Genomic DNA, 6,042 nt, shown 5'->3' with positions numbered 1-6,042 from the left:
CGAGCACAGCACAACAAAGTGAGTCCAAAAATGTCATGTATGCTTCTGCGTAAATGATGTAACATGCCTGGGAGATGTGTGTATTGTAGCTAAGAAAGTAATACCAAGTGTATGTTGTGTAGTAAGATGTTAATAGCCCGTGTGCCTCACCCTAATATTTTGGTCTTGTTTCACCTCTTAATTTTGCCTACTGTTCTGACTTGGTGGTTGACATGAAGCCTATAACATGTTTTTGAGAAATGTAATCATTGAATATTGTAAGAGCTTTCATTGTCTGCTTATATGCTCCTTATTTTATTCTACGGTTCTGACTTGGCGTACAGGGAGAACACTGTAAGAACGGACCATGTTCTGAATTCTGTCGCTGTGCATTTCAAAAGTGCTGAACAAATAGTTATATAGACTACGTCCGTCCAAGCTCGCTCATTGATGTCTTAATCAAAATTATGGATTGCATCTTATCTGCTTGTCGTCCACTTATGCCATAGTTTGTACATCTCAATTGTCAGTAGAAACCACATTTGTTTAAGTCAGTCAGCCATGTTACTTTAAAAGCAGTACATTTTAAAAGCAGGAAATGAGGATGAATGAACTGTTTCGTTGCCAGACAAGGCTCCGCTGATAGCCAGGTGTAGCAGTGGTAAGTTGTTGGGACTATGCTGTTGGGTCACCTTTATGTAGGCCCTATCAGTTTGTGGGCACCGTTATTGTGCAATTAATGTATTGTTTAGTATTGTGTTGTGTAGTGGCTTTGCTGGCATGCATCCCACTTTTTAACTGAATCATTATTTAACAATTCAAGTCATTTAAGAACATATTCTTATTGACAATGACGGCCGACACTGGCCAAACCCGAACGATGCTGGGCCAATGTGAGCTTCCCTATGGGACTCACAATCATGGCCGGATGTGATTCAGACTGAATGCGAACCAGGGACTGTAGTGATGTCTCTTGCACTGAGATGCAGTTTCTTAGACAGCCACTCGGGTGCCCTTAAAAGGTTTGCGCCCAACGTGGGGTAGGAGTTTGACGGCACAAGCGGGGAGCCCAGCCAACAGAGATTTGAGAAATGTATTGGTATTCTTCCCCAGAGCTGTGCCTCGCCACAAACTTGTCTCGAAGCTCGACGGACAATTTCTTTGACCTCATTACTTGTTTTTTGCTCTGACTTGCAATGTCAACTGTGGGACCTTATATAGACAGGTGTGTTCATTTTCCAATCATGTCCAATCATTTAAATTTACCACAAGTGGACTCCAGTCAAGTTGTAGAAACATCTCAAGGATGATCAATGGAAACAGGATGCACTTGAGCTCAATTTTGAGTCTGAGGAAAGGGTCTGAATACTTATGCAAATAAGGTGTTCATTGTTATAAATTTGCTAAATAAATTTGATGCATTTTATAAATTTGCTAAATTCGCTTTGTCATTATGGGGTATTGTGTGTATATTGATGAGGGGTAAAAAAATGCATTTAATCAATTTTTAAAAAAGTCTAGGGATGCCCTGTATATGCTTTAAATTTAAAATTTAAGGAACTGAAGTGATAAACACAGTGGCATAATGGAAAATGCATGTCCAATGGTTTTCTGTATTAGTATTATCCACATTAAAACACCGAGATAGAGCAGAAGGACAGAGCATGTGGCTTTGTAACACACAGGTGTTTCATCTCCACACTGGGATGATTTTAACAGTGCAACGCCACACTGGCACACAGTCACCAACAATATGTCACTGTTGTCAATACTTTCAACTGGCTCATCTCGCTGATACAGTACAGCACCACTTAATTCCATTTATTAAGTAACCATCTGTCTTATGGAACCATAATGTAACATATCACACTATTTTGAGGGCCTCTGATTTATATTTACTATGTTACATCTGCTCTATTAGACGAGGCTGCTCCTTGACCTACATTATAAACACGCAGATCAAGAGGTGTGTTTCTCCCTTCAGCATCTGCATGTGATATAGTCTCACCCACCTCATATCATGAACCTAAATGGTTAACCTTGGCTGTGAGTGATGGGGGAAAAATCTGACTATGGCCATTTACTTGAGTAATTCAAAGGATGTTTTGTTTACAGACTTGATGAGAATACGTGACTTCGCTATGGGGCCTTGCTTCAGCTGAACTGCAGTACCGAAAATGCCCTCTGAGCACAGTGGAAAGCATGATTATTGACTGGAAGCTTGGCCCCTTGATCTAAAAAGGTGTAATTGCAGACCGCAATTAGGGGCGTTCTCTGATATTGGGTGTTTAATGATATCAAGTTTACACCAATTTATGCTCCCCATTGGCCCGTGGCCGTTTCTTTTTTGCGTTGGGACAACAGTTGTTGACATCTGTTACATTGTAGCTAACCCTAACCCTGTTTCCTAACCTTAACCTCAGTCTCCTAACCTACCACGGTAATTCACCTAACCTGCCAAGTTAATTATCCTAACCTGCATGGTATCAAATACCTAACCCTCACCCTTTTCCTAACCTCAGTCTCCTAACCTGCCATGGTAATTCACCTAACCTGCCACTTTAATTATCCTAACCTGTAAGGGGCACACTCCAACACTCAGACATAGCCTGGTTCCTAAATTCGCTCTGGCTATATACTACGATTTCAGAACACTCGTCTGAGTGCCAGAGGGCAGAATAATTGATGAAAAACAAACGCTCAACACCCCTTGAATACGGCCGGTGTCAGTAAGCGTCGGCAAAAAAAGCTGTTATTAAATTGTTGCCTGAAGCACAGTTAAAGTCACCAATGCTCTGGATAACATGAACACAGCCAAACCAGCTCTGCTAAGGCGAGTAAAATGGTCAGAGTTCTCTCATTTGTACTGAAAGTAGCTAGCAAGCTAGAATTTACGAAAGTTAACGCACTCTGGCACACCAGATTGAATTTAAGATCACATCCATAATTAACAAATACAGTACTGTGTTTGGTGAGTCCGTCAAATCAGATGCAGTAGGGATGCGCGAATTTAAATGTTTTCCTGTCCTGCTAATCATTCAAAATGTAACGAGAACTTTTGGGTCTTGAAAGTACATCATTTTCTTTAGGAATGTAGTGGAGTAAAAGTAGAAGTTGTCAAAAAATATCAAAAGTAAAGTACAGATACCCCCAAAAACGACTGATCAAATCAAATCAAATGTATTTATATAGCCCTTCGTACACCAGCTGATATCTCAAAGTGCTGTACAGAAACCCAGCCTAAACCCCCAAACAGCAAGCAATGCATGTGTAGAATCACGGTGGTTAGGAAAAACTCCCTAGAAAGGCCAAAACTTTTGAAGAAACCTGAGAGGAACCAGGTATGGGGTGGAAAGTCATCTTCTGGCTGTGCCGGGTAGAGATTATTACAGAACATGGCCAAGATGTTCAAATGTTCATAAAACCAGCATATCATAATAATAAGGCAGAACAGTTTAAACTGGAGCAGCAGCGCTTGATGTGGCACTTAAATATTTGTACTTAAGTACTTTACACCACTGATTGCAGGGAATACTGACTGAAGATGTTCCTCCCTACGAGGCCCATGAGACTGTGTATGTGATTTGAATAGGACTGTGACTGAACGAGTGGGATGTTGTTATTTATCTATTTAGGTATTTTGTTTTGATGTCGTTGTTCCCCCTCTCCCTTCCCGCAAAGGAAATGTATTTTCTTCTACAGTTTACTAACCTTACAGTAGGTGGCGGGAGACACCTTATATTTGTGCAAATGTCAGTACACCAGAGAACAAGAGACGCTGATAGACACGTCGTATTGGGGAACAGGAAGTTCCGGGTCGAAACGACAGAACTGTGTTGTTTTGTCGATAGTGGTTGTGTCCGTTTCAAATGTATCATTGTAGGTATGTAATAGCATGTTTAAACTTGCTAATGTCGAGATAATATATAATACGATAGGTAACAAATCAGTCAAGGTATTATCACGTTTGGTAATGGTTTTAATTGTATGTGTTATTTTGGGGTCAAACCGAGTGAGTGTTGAACGTGTTTAAAACATATTTTACAAGTCACATAACGAGACTTTGGGTTTATCGGAGTGTATGTACATTATTTCGTCAAAGTAATTTCATAAAGATTCCACTTATTTGAGGTCGTTTTTACTTGTTTTTCTTCTTGGTTTTGTGTAAAATTTTGTTAATGAGCTGGAATACAGCCTCGTCCAAACCATCCTGTTCTCGCGAGTTTACATGCACTGTTTCGTTAATGAAAGCTCGCGAGAACAGGATGGTTCGGACGAAGCAAGTCAAATGGCGGGAACGGTTTGGGTCGTTTTTCTAGGATTTTATTCGTGGTGAAATGGCGACATGAGGCTGAGTTATGGAGTGTCAAAATGGAGGGAAGCTAACTGAAGTTAACCTTCACCATTTGGAGAGAGAGGCCAACTGCATGGAATGGCGTCGATTAATGCGATGAAGCACCTGTCAAACGCATTCCATGGATGACCAAGTGTCTGCGGGGTTTTAGCTCCACCATTGTACTTGATTAATGAATTAAGGTCACTAATTAGAAAGGAACTCTTCTCATCTGATTATCTAGGTTTTAATTGAAATGGGGAAAAAAATAAAAACCGCGGAGACTCGGCCCTCAATGGAATGAGTTTGACACCCCTGAAAAAATGGAAATTGATAGTTTGAGAAGAAACAGCTGTGCTGGAATGCGATCAATGTGGGGGACAGTTCTGATGATATGGAGCGGGACGATGAGGGCCTAGTATGTGAATGCTCTGTAGTGGAAAGACAGGAAGAACAGAGATAATGATACTGGAAGCAGGGGCGCATGTAGTATAGAAACTAGAGGCCCAAGGAAGGGAGCTAGAGTAATAATGTGTTCCGAGTGGAAAGTTGGGATGGTGTTTGAGGAGACCACAGGGCCTCATTCACACCCTGATTAACCAAGGCCATAAAAAGAGAGGTGTAGTTTAACTGGGATGCAGCCATGTAAATTAGAACTTGTTCTGAACTAGCCTACCTGGTTAAATAAAGGTGAAATAATACATTGAAAGTGGTAGATTGTTAATATCTTGTGCTGATCAGGTTCAGCAAGGGAAGATTCTTCAATTGGAAAATCATAATGGGACAAGGCTCAGAAGCGCTGACCCTGGAGCTGATGCTACATTGAAGGGAGTAATAATCTCTGAGGTCCCAATATCTATGTCCATGGATGATATTGTTAAAGAACATGTGAAGCCTAAAGGTTGATCAGTAGGAAAGAAGTTAAAGAAGTGAAAGCTTATCGTTGCTGTTGAGGTGTTAGAATGTTTTGTCTGGAAAAGTACATAATAGGATTCCTTAGCTTCAATGTCAGTGATTTTGACCCAACCTCATCAATCAACCAATCAAATGTATTTTTAAAGTCCTTCTTACATCAGTGGCAGTGTAGCCTAGTGGTTAGAGCATTGGACTAGTCACCGAAAGGTTGCAAGTTCAAAACGAGCTGACAAGGTACAAAATCTGTCGTGTAAGAAGGTCTGCCCCTGAACAGGCAGTTAACCCACTGTTCCTAGGCCGTCATTGAAAGGAAGAATTTGTTCTTAACTGACTTGCCTAGTTAAATAAAGGTAAAAAAAAAAAAAAAAAAGCTTATGTCACAAAGTGCTGTACAGAAAGCAGCCTAAAACCCCAAACAGCAAGCAATGCAGGTGTAGAAGCACAGTGGCTAGGAAAAACTCCCTAGAAAGGCCAGAACCAAGGAAGAAACCTTGAGAGGAACCAGGCTATGAGGGGTGGAGATTATAACAGAACCATGCCAAGATGTTCAAATGTTCATAGATGACCAGCAGGGTCAAATAATAATAATCACAGTGGTTGTCAGGGGTGTGACAGGTCACCTCAGGTGTAAATGTCAGTTGGCTTTTCATAGCCGATCATTGAGAGTTTCTCTACCAGAGAGTCTCCAGAGAGTTCGAAATCAGCAGGTCTGGGACAGGTAGCATGTCCGGTGAACAGGTCAGGGTTCCATAGCAGAACAGTTGAAACTGGATCACCAAGGTGATTCATCAGTGTTTTTAAATGCCAAAGAATGG

General features: G+C 41.0%; 1 protein-coding gene across 2 annotated transcripts in view; it reads left to right on the top strand.

Annotated features, from left to right (window-relative positions):
* The first annotated feature begins 3,762 nt into the window (after positions 1–3,762).
* Positions 3,763–6,042, top strand: part of LOC135538589 (zinc finger protein OZF-like) — a 43,956-nt gene continuing 41,676 nt past the window's right edge. For both annotated transcript variants that reach the window (XM_064964479.1, XM_064964478.1), the window contains exon 1: positions 3,763–3,862. The gene's annotated coding sequence lies outside the window, so the exon portion shown is untranslated. The remainder of the gene's footprint in view (positions 3,863–6,042) is intronic.

Source organism: Oncorhynchus masou, unplaced genomic scaffold, assembly GCF_036934945.1.
Source record: "Oncorhynchus masou masou isolate Uvic2021 unplaced genomic scaffold, UVic_Omas_1.1 unplaced_scaffold_987, whole genome shotgun sequence".
Classification (NCBI taxonomy): domain Eukaryota; kingdom Metazoa; phylum Chordata; class Actinopteri; order Salmoniformes; family Salmonidae; genus Oncorhynchus; species Oncorhynchus masou.
The sequence above is the reverse complement of the archived record's forward strand: the minus strand, read 5'-3'. Positions and strand labels throughout refer to the sequence as shown.